Source organism: Somniosus microcephalus, chromosome 18, assembly GCF_052327205.1.
Source record: "Somniosus microcephalus isolate GS21.2 chromosome 18, FLI_Smic_1.0, whole genome shotgun sequence".
In the NCBI taxonomy this organism is placed as follows: Eukaryota; Metazoa; Chordata; class Chondrichthyes; order Squaliformes; family Somniosidae; genus Somniosus; species Somniosus microcephalus.
Window position 1 is genome coordinate 2,501,587 of NC_141004.1, and position 15,459 is coordinate 2,517,045.

At 50.6% G+C, this 15,459-nt stretch overlaps 1 protein-coding gene and 1 long non-coding RNA gene across 2 annotated transcripts in view; one reads left to right on the plus strand and one right to left on the minus strand.

The window, feature by feature from the left end:
- LOC147104976 (uncharacterized) overlaps positions 1-2,159 on the plus strand; it is a 72,524-nt gene extending 70,365 nt beyond the window's left edge. Inside the window, exon 3 of the long non-coding RNA XR_015081662.1 lies at positions 2,007-2,159. This is a non-coding gene — a long non-coding RNA (uncharacterized LOC147104976). The remainder of the gene's footprint in view (positions 1-2,006) is intronic.
- Positions 1-15,459, minus strand: part of slc16a4 (solute carrier family 16 member 4) — a 187,031-nt gene that overhangs the window by 55,145 nt on the left and 116,427 nt on the right. The window lies entirely within an intron of this gene.

Here is a 15,459-nt window from a genome sequence, read left to right on the forward strand (position 1 = left end):
GAGAAGAGTGGCAGGGAGAGAGAGAGAGAGGGAAGAGTGGCAGGGAGCGAGAGAGAGAGAGAGAGAGAGAGAAGAGTGGCAGGAAGCGAGAGAGAGAGAGAGAGAGGGAAGAGTGGCAGGAAGCGAGAGAGAGAGGGAGGGAAGTGGCAGGAAGCGAGAGAGAGAGAGAGAGAGGGGGAAGAGTGGCAGGGAGCGAGAGAGATGGGGTACAGAGAGGAAAGGGTATGATTGGAGTACAAACAGAAAGATGTGGAAGAGTGATGCGGGAGAGAGATGGAGGTAGAGAGAGAGGAATGCGAGAGATATGGGGTAGAGAGAGAGAGGACGAGACACAGGGGAGGGGGAAAGAGAGCGAGACCAGTGGAGGAGGGAGAGCGAGGGATGGAGAGGCGAAAGGAAGAGAGTGCCGTGGCCGGGGAGAGAGGAGTGTGGGAGAGACCGGGCAGGTAAAGAGAGGAGCAGATACTGAGGGCACGAGGTAGTGAGGTACAAGGAAACGAGGAAAGGGGGTGACAGAGATGAGAGAAAGAAACTGAGAGGAAGTGTAAAAAAAGTGAAGGGAAGATAAACGTTTTCACATCAATCACCCATCACCCATCACATCAATGTTCAATGGGGGTGATCGCAACTCCTGACTCCTTGGGAAGGCATTTTAGATTGGTTTTTCCCCTAAACATACCTTTAGCTGCAGGGACTGCTTTGCACAGTGGTTGTGTGGGCACCAGGTGGTGAGAACAGATAGAAGCTTTAAAAAGATTTTGTAAAGCATTTTCAAATGTAGTAATAAAGTTTTTGTAAAGAGCTGTGACCTGTTAGAGATTAAATAAAGCCACTAAATGGGTTTATAAACTAAAAAATAGCAACTCATGATTTCTTACCAAATCTCATGATTTTTAAGAGTTTGTCTCCTGATTTCTGAGATTGTGGGGTTGGCAGTACTGTCTCCTTTGGGTTAGTGACCTGGTGAGTATTTAAGTTTACCATTAAATACTCGTCAAGGGGCTGTGCTGGAGCCTCAGAAACACTTCCTGGGGAACACGGGAAATACACCACTTCCTTTGGCCCTTGTGTTGCACCTTCCCCAGTCCAGGAGATCTCAAACCACAATTACATCACCACAGCACAACGTGTAGTCGTTGCCGTGTTTCCTACATTACAACTAGTGACCATACTTCAAAAAGTACTTCATTGGCTGTAAAGCACTTTGGGACGTCCGCTGGTTGTGAAAGGCGCTATATAAATGAAAGTCTTCCTCCCTCCCATCTAACCAAAGTTAGTCTGTGTCTTCCTTGGCAGCTCGTCAACAACAAGATGATCATATTATAGAGAAGCCCCCAACATACAGAGATCGCCACTGGCCACATATTCCTTCTTGGTTTCCCCCATGGGTATGGGTCAGCGTGTAGTGACCTCTGAGTCAGAGGTCGAGGGGCAGTACTGAGGGAGCTCTGCATTGTCGGAGGGGCAGTACTGAGGGTATATTGCACTGTCGGAGGGGCAGTACTGAGGGAATGGAGCATTGTCGGAGGGGCAGTACTGAGGGTATATTGCACTATCGGAGGGGCAGTACTGAGGGAATGGAGCATTGTCGGAGGGGCAGTACTGAGGGTATATTGCACTGTCGGAGGGGCAGTACTGAGGGAATGGAGCATTGTCGGAGGGGCAGTACTGAGGGTATATTGCACTATCGGAGGGGCAGTACTGAGGGAATGGAGCATTGTCGGAGGGGCAGTACTGAGGGTATATTGCACTGTCGGAGGGGCAGTACTGAGGGAATGGAGCATTGTCGGAGGGGCAGTACTGAGGGTATATTGTACTGTCGGAGGGGCAGTACTGAGGGAATGGAGCATTGTCGGAGGGGCAGTACTGAGGGAATGGAGCACTATTGGAGGGGCAGTACTGAGGGAATGGAGCACTGTCGGAGAAGTAATACTGAGGGAGCGCTGCACTGTTGGATGTGCCGTCTTTTGCATGAGACGTTAAACCGAGGCTTTGTCTGCCCTCAGGGGGACGTTTTGGATCCCATGGCACAAATTTGAAGAATAGAAAGGGACATCTCTCCAGTGTCCTTGGCAATGTGCCTTACTGAAACAACGGCTCCGAAAACAGATTAACTGGTCAGTCATCTGCTTGTGGGATCTTTTTGTGCGCATAAATGGTTGTTGTACAACAGTTTGTGTGCTGAGTGATTCATTCTGTGCAAAGCCCTCTCTGAGGATGTGTTACAAGTTTTTCTTTTTTACATGAGAAAAAAATGAAAGGATTTGCATTTATAATGCGCCTTTCACAACCTCAGAATGTCCCAAAACATCTCCCATCCACCAGTGTGGCCTGGCCCGGGTCAGACCCAGTACAGCTTCGGTCAGTCCCAGCGCAGCCCGGATCATTCCTAGCGCGGCCCGGGGCAGTCTGGGTCAGTCCCAGTACGGCCCGGGTCAGTCCCAGTACAGCTTTGGTCAGTCCCAGCGCAGCCCGGATCACTCCTAGCGCGGCCCGGGGCAGTCTGGGTCAGTCCCAGTACGGCCCGGGTCAGTCCCAGTACGGCCCGGGTCAGTCCCAGTACGGCCCGGGTCAGTCCCAGTACGGTCCGGGTCAGTCCCAGTACGGTCCGGGTCAGTCCCAGTACGGCCCGGGTCAGTCCCAGTACGGCCCGGGTCAGTCCCAGTACGGTCCGGGTCAGTCCCAGTACGGCCCGGGTCAGTCCCAGTACGGCCCGGATCAGTCCCAGTACGGCCCGGGTCAGTCCCAGTACGGCCCGGGTCAGTCCCAGTACGGCCCGGGTCAGTCCCAGTACGGTCCGGGTCAGTCCCAGTACGGCCCGGGTCAGTCCCAGTACGGCCCGGGTCAGTCCCAGTACGGCCCGGGTCAGTCCCAGTACGGTCCGGGTCAGTCCCAGTACGGCCCGGGTCAGTCCCAGTACGGCCCGGGTCAGTCCCAGTACGGCCCGGGTCAGTCCCAGTACGGCCCGGGTCAGTCCCAGTACGGTCCGGGTCAGTCCCAGTACGGCCCGGGTCAGTCCCAGTACGGTCCGGGTCAGTCCCAGTACGGCCCGGGTCAGTCCCAGTACGGCCCGGGTCAGTCCCAGTACGGCCCGGGTCAGTCCCAGTACGGCCCGGGTCAGTCCCAGTACGGCCCGGGTCAGTCCTAGGCAGTGCAGCTACAGAAGCTGACTGAAGCTGTGCGAGAAAACGAAAGCTTGCAGATTTTAGGGGAGCTCAGGGGAGCCAAGAAAAGAATTGGAAAGTCTCCTGACTTGAATTTGATCCAATTAGTGAATCCTGGAGCGACAGAGACGGAGGGAGAGCGAGCGAGAGAAGGTAACACAGAAATCAGCTGGAGAAGCTTTGGTTTTGCTAGGCAACCAGATGAGAAGCAGAACTGAGAGTCCAGGCCAGAAAACTGAATGGCTTCTTTTACGAAGAACGGGTTTTAAGCAAGCAGCATTCGAGCCTAGAGAAATTTTCACACAGGGAGAAATTCAGGCGTAAACACATAGGAGAACAGAGGAGTCATTGTGAAGGCAGGACTGGGCCAGTTCCCTGGGTCAGAGTGTAACACGGAATGATCTGCTTAGCTCTAACCTCTCTATCCGCTCAATCGCTGAGCCAGAGACTCCTGCTGAAATGCCGGCCTGTGTTGTGTTGCCATGTGACCGCTATTCTCCTCAAGTGGGCGGGCGGACTGTTAAATGCAGCACACAGCACTAAGTGGCCTCTTACCATGCAGCGCACGTAAAGCATTAACTGGATGCGAGGAGAAGTGTTCACATTATTCAGTCCGAGCTCACATCCTGTCACCAGTCTGACCAGGACACCAGCGTTAAACTCGGACCTCCAAGCCCTGGCTGTAATCCAAAACTCGGTTAATAGACTCAACCCCTACCACCTTGTGCCCACTGCAGGGGGCGATGGCCCTCCCAGTAACACTCCCCATAATCCAGAAAAAACACCTACAACTGCTGGATCAAAATATTCCAGCATTTAATAACAGCGTGGGAAGGGGCAAGGGAGATTGGGCAGGTCGTTACAATATAAATACTGACATGGTTAACAGTGTTTTAATGGATCAGGTTGGGGGTGGGGGGAGGGGGGATGTTGTGCAGTGGGTGCGGAGGGTCTCGAATACTCTTGCTGCCCATTCTTAATCCGGCTCTGATCCAGTGAGAGCATCAAACACTCCTAGATCAGCTCCGGCACAGAGAGGTGTAGAGTAAAGCTTCCTCCACTCTGCCCCAAACAATGCACCTTAACCTCAACCTTAACAGAGTGTTGCTAGACGGCCCCGACTGGTGTGTGACAATTCCATAACCCACACCACCGGTCCCTCTGGCCTCTTTCTCTCTGATTCTTCTTCAGCTTTATTCCATGTACTCAGAGCACTGGGGAACCAGTTTCAAAATAATGTTCCAATTTCATTCGAATTGCCCACAACAATTGATTGAGACGACCTGTCTCCCATTTATCAAGGGACAGCCCTCCCCCCCCGACCCCCACCCCATGCCAACACATTATTCTCAACACTGAAAGGGTTTATTCTCAAGATAGCGAACAAACCCATCCAACTGAGACTTATTTCAGTCGCTAGAGGAAAGACTTTCACACGGATGATGTGGGCAGGATTAAAAACAAGCTCCCAAAGGTCAGTGTGCTAACCCCAGTCACAGGAATACACTGGAATCTGTCTACAGCCTTTGGCACGGTTGACCACTCCATCCTTCTCCACCGCCTCTCCACCGTCATCCAGCTGGGTGGGACTGCACTCGCTGGTTCCATTCTTATTTATCTAATTAAAGCCAGAGAATCACTTGCAACGGCTTCTTTTACCGCTGCCGCATCGTTACCTCTCGAGTCCCCCAATAATCTATCCTTGACCCCCTCCTATTTCTCATCTACATGTTGCCCCTTGGCGACATCATCTGAAAACACAGCGTCAGGTTCCACATGTACGCTGAGGACGCCCAGCTCTACCTCACCACCACTTCTCTCGACCCCTCCACTGTCTCTAAATTGTCCGACTGCTTGTCCGACATCAGTACTGGATGAGCAGAAATTTCCTCCAATTAAGTATTGGGAAGACCGAAGCCATTGTCTTCAGTTCCACCACAAACTTTGTTCTCTAGCCACCAATTCAGTATTACACAGTATTTACAGCCTAGAAACAGGCCATTTGGCCCAACTGGTCCATGCCGGTGTTTATGCTCCACACGAGCCTCCTCCCTCTTTATCTCATCCCATCAACATCACCTTCTATTCCTTTCTCACTCATGTGTTTATCTAGCTTCCCCTTAAATGCGTCGACGCTATTCACCTCAAGCACACCCTGTGGCAGCGAGTTCCACATTCGAGTTATAGGGGGAAAAATTCAGTTGGTTGCGCCTCCCGTTAGCGCCTTAAGAGGGCGCCAAGTGGGGCGCAAAGCAACGAGCGCCCGGGCACGGCGCTATCTGTGCCTCTCGCGAAATTAACTAGACATTTTGCAGCAGCTCTAAACACTACCGCCACAATATCCTGCGCTGGCAGATCGTGACATCAGTCGAGTGCGCAACGCCCCGGTAGCACCCCGGACCGGAAATTGAGTGGCGCCCCCCTGCCTTACCGCCTGCCGCTAGCAATGACAGGTTGAGGGGAGCGTTTTGCAGTCAGAAAGGGACTGGGGGAGCGCTATTTAAAGGCAGCCGCTTCCTGCCTTTTTTTGTCGGTGACATTTTTGCACCACGCATTCTGAGAGAGAGAGAGAGACTTCTGGAGAGATTCAACGCTGTGTGAAGGAGTTTTGGGTACTGAGCAGCACTTTGCAGGTTCATTTTGATTTGACCTTGTATCGATTTAGAAGAGACTATGGGAGCTGCACTCTGAGCTCTTTCCCTGGGTCTCTCCATTGTTCTTTCCAGCAGATTTGATGTACAGGTCTCTCCAGGCCGAGATTCAAGGCTGCAATGAGCAGGGTGTGGATGGAGAGCAAGATCGACCCTCCCCTTTAAGAACTGGCCGGCGCCAGTGTGTCTGTGTTCCATTGCTGACTGACATCACATGAGCTTCACCAGCGCTCTGAGGTAGCACCTCACTCCTCGGCCTTAGCGCCTTAAGAGAGGTGTGTAGCACCTGATTTAGCGCTTCAATCACCTCCGGGGCCGATAAAAGCCAAGTTTGCTGTCGGAGGCGATAATTAGCGCCAGGCGCTAAACTTTGCGCGCCACCAATAATGGTGCCCCAAATGGGGCGATACCGAATTTTCCCCCCCTAGAGTTACACAGCACAGAAAGAGGCCCTTCGGCCCATCGTGTCTGCGCCGGCCATCAAGCTCTATCTATTCTAATCCCATTTTCCAGCACTTGGTCCATAGCCTTGTATGCTATGGCATTTCAAGTGCTCATCAAAATGCTTCTTGAATGTTGTGAGGGTTCCTGCCTCTACCACCCTTTCAGGCAGTGAGTTCCAGATTCCAACCACCCTCTGGGTGAAAAAGTTTTTCCTCAAATCTCCTCTAAACCTCCTGCCCCTTACCTTGAAACTATGCCCCCTGGTTATTGATCCCTCTACTAAGGGGAAAAGTTCCTTTCTATCTACCCTATCTATGCCCCTCATAATTTTGTACACCTCAATCAGGTCCCCCCTCAGCCTTCTCTGCTCTAAGGAAAATGACCCCAGCCTGTCCAGTCTCTCTTCATAGCTGAAATGCTCCAGCCCAGGTAACATCCTGGTGAATCTCTTCTGCACCCTCTCTAATGCAATCACATCCTTCCTGTAATGTGGCGACCAGAACTGCACACAGTATTCCAGCTGTGGCCTAACTAGCGTTTTGTACAACTCCATCATAACCTCCCTGCTCTTATTTTATGCCTCGGCTAATGAAGGCAAGTATCCCATATGCCTTCTTAACCAACTTATCTACCTGTCCTGCTGCCTTTAGGGATCTATGTACATGCACACCAAGGTCCCTCTGATCCTCTGTCCTTCCTAGGGTCCTACCATTCATTGTGTATTCCCTTGCCTTGTTAGTCCTCCCAAAATGCATCATCTCACACTTTTCAGGGTTAAATTCCCTGTTCTGCCCATCTGACCAACCCGTCTATATCGTCCTGTAGCCTGAGGCTTCCCTCCTCACTATTTACCACTCCACCAATTTTCATGTCATCTGCGAACTTACTGATCATACCTCCTACATTCATACCTAAATCATGAATGTAAACTACAAACAGCAAGGGACCCAGCACCGATCCCTGCGGTACCCCACTGGACACAAGCTTCCAGTCACAAAAACAACCTTCGACCATCACCCTCTGCCTCCTGCCACTAAGCCAATTTTGGATCCAATGTGCCAAATTGCTCTGGATCCCATGGGCTCTTACCTTCCTGACCAATCTCCCATGCGGGACTTTGTCGAAAGCCTTACTGAAGTTAATGTAGACTACATCAACTGCACTACCCTCATCCACACACCTTGTCACCCCCTCGAAAAATTCAATCAAATTGATTAGACATGATCTCCCCCTGACAAAGCCATGTTGACTATCCTTGATTAATCCTTGCCTCTCCAAGTGGAGGTTAATTATGTCCCTCAGAATTTTTTCCAATAATTTCCCTACCACTGATGTTAGGCTCACTGGCCTGTAATTCCCTGGTTTATCCCTACTACCCTTCTTGAATAATTGTACTACGTTAGCTGTCCTCCAGTCCTCTGGCACCTCCCCTGTGGCCAGAGAGGTTCTGAAAATTTGTGTCAGAGCCCCTGCAATCTCCTCCCTTGCCTCACACAGCAGCCTGGGATACCTCTCATCTGGGCCTGGGGATTTATCCACTTTTAAGCCTGCTAAAACCGCTAGTACCTCCTCCTTCTCAATGCTAAATTTTTCAAGTATATCACAATCCCCCTGCCTGATTTCTATGCCTACATCGTCCTTCTCGATAGTGAACACAGATGCAAAATATTAATTTAAAACCTCACCTACATTTTCCGGCTCTACACACAGATTGCCACTTTGGTCCCTAATGGACCCTACTCTTTCCATGGTTATCCTCTTGCCCTTAATATACTTATAAAACACCTTGTGATTTTCCTTCATTTTGCCCGCCAGTGTTTTTTCATGCCCCCTCTTCGCTCTCCTAATTTCTTTTTTAAGTACCCCCCTGCACTTTCTATACTCCTCTAGGGCTTCCACTGTTTTTAGTCCTTTGTATCTGCCAAAAGCCTCCCTTTTTTTCCTAATCCATTCTTGTATATCCCTTGACATCCACGGTTCCCTGGACTTGTTGGTACCACCCTTACCCTTTACTGGAACATGTTGGCGCTGTACTCGCTCTATTTCCTTTCTGAATGACTCCCACTGCTCTGATGTGGATTTTCCTACAAGTAGCTGATCCCAGTCCACTTTGGCCAGGTCCTGCCTTATCATATTAAAATCGGCCTACCCCCAATTTAGAACCTTTATTTCCGGTCCATCTTTGTCCTTTTCCATGACTACCTTAAATCTCACCGAATTATGGTCACTGTCACCAAAATGCTCTCCTATTGACACTTCTACCACTTGCCCAGCTACATTCCCTAGAATTAGGTCCAGTACCGCCCCTCTCTTGTAGGACTTTCTACATGCTGGCTCACAAAGCTCTCCTGGATGCACTTTAAGAATTCCGCACCCTCTATACTTTCACACTCTGACTATCCCAGTTAATATTAGGGAAGTTGAAATCCCCCACTATTATTACCCTATTATTTGCACACTTCTCTGAGATTTGCCTACAAATCTGTTCCTCTATCTCCCCCTGACTGTTTGGGGGCCTATAGTACACTCCCAGCAAAGTGCTTGCCCCCTTTTTGTTTTTAAGTTCTACCCATATGGCCTCATTAGAGGAACCTACTAAGATATCATCCCTCCTTACTGCAGTAATTGACTCCTTGATTAATATTGCGACACCTCCTCCTCTTTTACACCCCCCTCTGTCTCACCTGAAGATTCTATACGCCGGAATATTGAGCTGCCAGTCCTGCCCCTCCCTCAATCATGTCTCTGTGATAGCAACAATATCATACTCCCATGTGTTCATCAACACCTTCAATTCACCTGCCTTACTCGCAAGACTCCTTGCATTAAAATAAATGCCATCCAGCCTTGCCATACTCCCTTGTGTCATTGCATATTTGCTCTGCCTTCCAGATTGACTTGTTTTTTCCTCTATATTTGGCTGTGCATCACCCCCTACTATGGCTGCACTCTGTATCCCATCCCCCTGCCTAGCTAGTTTCTCATTACTCTCTGGGTAAAGAAGTTACTCCTGAATTCCCGATTGGATTTATTAGTGACCATCTTATATTGATGGCCAATAGTTCTGCTCTCAGCCATTGTGATGTCTACAGTTCGATACCTTGACACGTTGTCCAGGTTCACTCACAAGAAGTACCAGGGAAGAGGGGAGAATTGCTCAAGAACACAAATATAGAGACAAAAAAAACTTTTTAGTGCTTAGCTGACACCAGGTGTGGTAACTGTTCCCAAACATCAAAGCACTGAGAAACGTCTCTGTCAACCGTCTGCACAGTTCCTGGAGGGAGTCGGCATCGCCACCTGCAATAGGGAGCTGGGATGTACCTCCTGATCATTGTTATCTCCTGAAACTCAAAGGGACGCTCTTCCTTTATGTCCCTCTGCCGGGAGTATCTGCAGTTAGTTTTAAGAAGTCACCGATAGGTGAGGTTCCTTCAGATTGTTGAAGAGGTCAGGGTCCCTCAGGCAGGATCACTACCTTGGCGATGTGAATTCAGACACTTCACATGAAGTACTGCTGCTTTTGTGGGATGTCGGGGACAGCGAGAGGCATGAATGGAGGGATGGAGAACACATTCAACAAGGTCTTATTGCAACATTACAACAGTGACTCCGCTTCAAAAGTACTTCATTGGCTGTAAAGCGCTTTGAGACGTCCTGAGGTAGTGAAAGGCGCTATATAAATGCAAGTCTTTCTTTTTCTTTCGGGGGTACTGGGTAGTGATCGGGAGCATATTGTTCTCCTCCTTAGCACAGGGGCAGGCTTGCAGGACTCGTGCATCTATATATACAGTCTGCGAGGGCCACAATTTGTTTACTCAACTATTGCGTCCTTCCTCAGATAAGGCGACCAAAACTACACACAATACTCAAGGTGCGGTCTCACCAAGGCCCTGTACAACTGTAGCAAGACATCCTTGTTCCTGTACTCGAACCCTCTTGCTGCGAAGGCCAACATACCATTTGCCTTCTTAACCGCCTGCTGCACCTGCATGCTTACCTTCAGCGACTGGTGCACAAGAACACGCAGGTCTCTTTGCACTTCCCCTTCTCCCAGTCTATTGCCATTCAAATAATAATCTGCCTTCCTGTTTTTGCCACCAAAGTGGATAACCTCACATTTATCCACATTATAGTGCATTTGCCATGTTTCTGCCCAATCACCCAACCTGTCCAAGTCATACTGGAGTTTCACGACATCCTCCTCACAGCATACCCTCCCACCCAGCTTTGTGTCGTCTGCAAATCTGGAGATATTACATCCAATTCCCTCGTCCAGATCATTAATATATATTGTGAACAGCTGGGGTCCTAGGACCGATCCTTGCGGTACCCCACTAGTCACTGCCTGCCACTCGGAAAAAGACCCGTTTATTCCAACTCTTTGCTTTCTATCCGCCAACCAGTTCTCTATCCAAGTCAATACCTTGCCCCCAATCCCATGTGCCTTAAATTTGCACGCTAATCTCTTATGCGGGACCTTATCGAAAGCCTTCTGAAAGTCCAAATACACCACATCCACTGGTTCTACCTTATCTATTTTACCAGTTACATCCTCAAAAAATTCCAGTAGATTAGTCAAGCACGATTTACCTTTTGTAAATCCATGTTGACTTTGTCCGATCCTGTCACTGCTTTCCAAGTGCTCTGCTATTACATCTTTTATAATAGACTCTAGCATTTTCCCCACTACCGATATCAGGCTGACCAGTCTATAATTCCCCGCTTTTTCTCTGCCACCTTTTTTGAATAGTGGGGTAACATTAGCTACCCTCCAATCCATGGGTACTGTTCCAGAGTCTATCGAGTTCTGTAAGATGACCAGCAATGCATCTACTATTTCTAGGGCCACTTCCTTAAGTACCGTAGGATGTAGATTATCAGGCCCTGGGGATTTAACGGCCTTCAGTCCCATCAATTTTCCTAACACCATTTCCCTACAAATACTGATTTCTTTCAGTTCCTCCCTTCCATCAGACCCTATGTTCCCCGGCATCTCTGGGAGGTTATTTGTGTCCTCCTTTGTGAAGACAGAACCAAAATATGTATTTAGTTGGTCTGCCATTTTTTTGTTCCCCATTATAAATTCCCCTGATTCTGACTGCAAGGGACCTACGCGTGACTTCACCAATCTTTTTCTCTTCACATATCTATAAAAGCTTTTACAGTCAGGCTCAGCCAGTATACAAATTGCAAAAGTTATTGCGGAGAGAGCTGCTAAAGTCGAGATGTTTATTGATCTGAAGGAGACACTAACTAGTCCAATCTGCTGTTTAAAAAAAATAATCTTGATTTGTAATTCTTACCCTGTCCTGTCAAATGTGATTTGTCCTTTCTTTGGGATCCCATACTATTTCCATTGAACACATCAATGGTAAATGGGTTCATTGTTTGCCTGGGGAACACTACGCCCCAGGTTCCTTTGCATACAAGGTGCCATCTCTGTTCGCAAGGGACAGCTTGCCTATGGAAAACATCGGGAGCAGGCCTGAACCTGTGCTCGATTTATTAAAACGCTGTGGCCTAGAAATTGAGTTGACGCCGCGCCAGGGCTTTAGCGCCGGAAATTTAGCGCTGGCGCTAATTCCCTTGCGCGCGGCAAAAATTCAGTAGCGCCGCGCCCAGACGGCTGCCGGCGCTACTGGCGGGTGTGAGTGCCTCCCAATGGGCGCTGAGTGCCGCATTGCGGCGCTAATCCGGCGCTGCGGCACCCGATGCGGTGCGGCAGGCTGGGGAAGTGCAGGCCTCCTCCTCCCGTTAAGGAGGCGCTGCCTTCACCCGATCGCTGGCCGTTTGATTTTTTCAAAAATGAGCCCGGCACCTCGGACAAGTGCCGGGCTTGCAGGCCAGACGCATCTGTTCCGCGGGGGGGGGGGTGGAGGAGTCCGGGGAGGGAGGTGCGGGCAGGCGGCCAGCGGGAAAGCGGCCGGCCGCCGCGCGACCTTAATGCGCCGCGCTAACTTGTGTAAGACTCGGTTGCCAGAGTCTTAGTTGCGGCTGCCACGGGCGAGGCGGCCGCAACTGAATTTCGGCGTTCGGGCGCGTTGCCACGGCAACCGGGACGCTGCGCACACCGATGACGTCATCGGTGCCGGCGCAGCGCAACCGGCTAACGCCGATGGCAGCGCCGAAGTGAATTTCAGAAACGGCTATCATTGCGGCGCTAGGCCCTCTAGCGCCGCAAAATGGGCGCTAACCCTACTGAATTTTCAGCCCTGTATGTTTACTGAGCGACACAGAGTTCAGGCTTCAGTTTCAAGTCTGCCATGAGTTACCTGTGCTCAGGTGGGGCAGGGGGAGGGTGGCACAATTGGCCTCAGTGCCCTTAGGCAGGGGTGGGAGGAAGGTGGGGACAGGGAGAAAAATGCTCCTGATCGCTGTCCAGTGAGCCCGCTGGAAAGTGCGTGCATACAGATGTCAGATGAGAGCAGGACTCGGTCTGTTACAACGTCCACCCGCCGCCCCGCATGTTAAAATAGTCTTTGAACACTGGCGTGCGGTGCAAGATACCAGAGGCACCAGCTCCTGACCGAACAGGACCCCAGCATGAATCAAGACACAGGGATTTATGAACAAACACAATTTACAAAAACTAAATTACACTGCAACAATCTAACTTTAATTGTAACAACTTGCACATCTATAACGTCTTTAACGTTGTAAAACGTCCCACGGTGCTTCACCTGAAGCTGGAGTGGAAATGGGTTATGTTAAACAGATATCAACTTAAATCATAGAACCATAATAGCACAGAAGGAGGCCATTCAGCCCATCGTGCCTCTGTTGGCTCTTTGAAAGCAATCCAATTAGCCTCACTCTCCCTTCCCTTTCCCCAGAGCCCTGCAAATTTCTCCTTTTCAAGTATTTATCTAATTCCCTCCAAGTTACTATTGAATCTGCTTCCACCGCCCTTTCAATGGTAACTTTCAAATGATAATCTCCAGGATTGACACTCTTCTTCTTCTTAGGCAGTCCCTCGGAACCGAGGATGACTTGCTTCCACATTAAAAATGAGTTCTCAGGTGACTGATGAGTCCAATGCGGGACCTACAGTCTCTGTCACAGGTGGGGCAGACGGTGGTTGAAGGGGCGGGCGGGTGGGGTGCTTGGGTTGACGTGCGCTCCTTGCGCTTGGCTTCCGCTTGCTCCCGGCGAAGAGACTCGAGGTGTTTGGCACCTTCCCAGATGCTTCTCCTCCACTTTGTGCGGTCGTGGGCCAGGGATTCCCAGGTGTCGGTGGGGATGTTGCACTTTTTCAAGGAGGCTTTGAGGGTGTCCTTGAAGCGTTTCCTCTGCCCACCTGGGGCTCTCTTGCCATGTCGGAGCTCCGAGTAGAGCGCTTGTTTTGGGAGTCTCGTATCGGACATGTGGACGATGTGACCCGTCTATCGGAGCTGATTGAGCGTGGTCAAAGCTTCGATGCTGGGGATGTTGGCCTGAGCGAGAACACTGACGTTGGTGCACCTATCCTGCCAATGGATTTGCGGGATCTTGCGGAGGCAGCATTGGTGCTAGCTCTCCAGTGCTTTGAGGTGCCTGCTGTACATGGTCCGTGTCTCTGAGGCATACAGCAGGGCAGGTATCACTGCTGCTCTGTAGATCATGAGCTTGGTGCCGGGTTTGAGGTCCTGGTCTTCAAACACTCTCTTCCTCAGGCGACCAAAGGCTGCAGTGGCACGCTGAAGGCGGTGTTGGACTTCGTCGTCGACGTCTGCCCTTGTTGACAGTAAGCTCCCGAGGTATGGAATGTGGGCCACGTTATCCAAGGCCTTGTCATGGATTTTGATAATTGGGTGGCAGTACTGTGTGGCGGGGGCAGGTTGGTAGAGGACCTTTGTCTACGGATGTTTAGTGTAAGGCCCTTCGGTGAAGGTGTTGACGATGGTTTGGAGTTCGACCTCCGAGTGTGCAGCGCCGTCTGCATATTGTAATTCGACGACAGAGGATGGGACGACCTTGGATCTGGACTAGAGGCGACGGAGGTTGAACAGTTTCCCGTTTGTTCTGTAAATTAGCTCCACTCCAGTGGGGAGCTTACTGAGGGTGAGATGGAGCATTGCAGCAAGGAAGATCGAGAAGAGCGTTGGTGCGATGACACAGCCTTGTTTGACCCCGGTCTGTACATGAATTGGGTCTGTGGTGGAACCGTTGGTCAGGATCACGGCTTGCATGTCATTGTGAAGCAGGCGGAGGATGGTGGCAAACTTTTGAGGGCAGCCGAGTTTGAGGACACTCCGTAATCCCTCATGGTTGAGTGTCGAAGGCCTTTGTGAGATCAAAAGAAGGCCATGTACAGTGGTTGGTGCTGTTCCCTGCATTTCTCTTGTAATTGACGTGTAGTGAAGATCATGTCCATTGTGCCCCTTAGTGGGTGGAATCCGCATTGCGACTCTGGGAGGAGCTCTTCGGCCACTGGGAGAAGGCGATTGAGGAGGATTCTTGTGATGACTTTCCCTGTGGCAGACAGCAGGGAAACTCCGCTGAAGATGGTCACAATTACGGCATCTCTGAGATCCCCTGGCATGCTCTCCTCCTTCCAGATAAGAGAAATAAGTTCATGAATTCGTGCCAGTAGTGCTTCTCTGCCATGTTTTAATGGCTCGGCGGGGATTCCATCTGCTCCTGAGGCCATGTTGTTCTTCAGTTGTCGGATGGCCTTTTCAACCTCATGCCGGGCTGGAGTTGTGCTGAGATGGTGGCGGGAAGCATGCTGTGGGATGGAGTTGAGGACACTCGCATCGAAGACAGAGTCTCGGTTAATGAGATCTTCAAAGTGCTCCTTCCAGCGGGCACTGACTGCCTCTCTGTCCTTGAGGAGTACCTCTCCGTTCTTGGCCCGCAGTGGGGAAGGGCCTTGGGTGCTTGGGTTGTAGATGGTCTCGACTGCGCTAAAGAACCCACGCATGTTGTGGTTGTCGGCTAGCTGCTGGATCTCCTGTGCTTTCTCCACCCACCATCTGTTCTTTAGGTCGCGAGTTTTTTGTTGGACCTCGGCCTTCAGGCGTCTGTAGAGCTGCTTTCTTGCTCTTGAGTTCTGTTGCTGTTTCCAGATCAGGAATGCCTTGCGCTTGCGACTTATTAGCTCCTGGATCTCCTGGTCATTCTCGTCGAACCAGTCTTGGTGTTTCCTGGTCGAGTGACCGAGCGTCTCTTCACAGGTGCTGATTATGGAGGCCTTGCGTGCAGACCAGGCGCTGTGG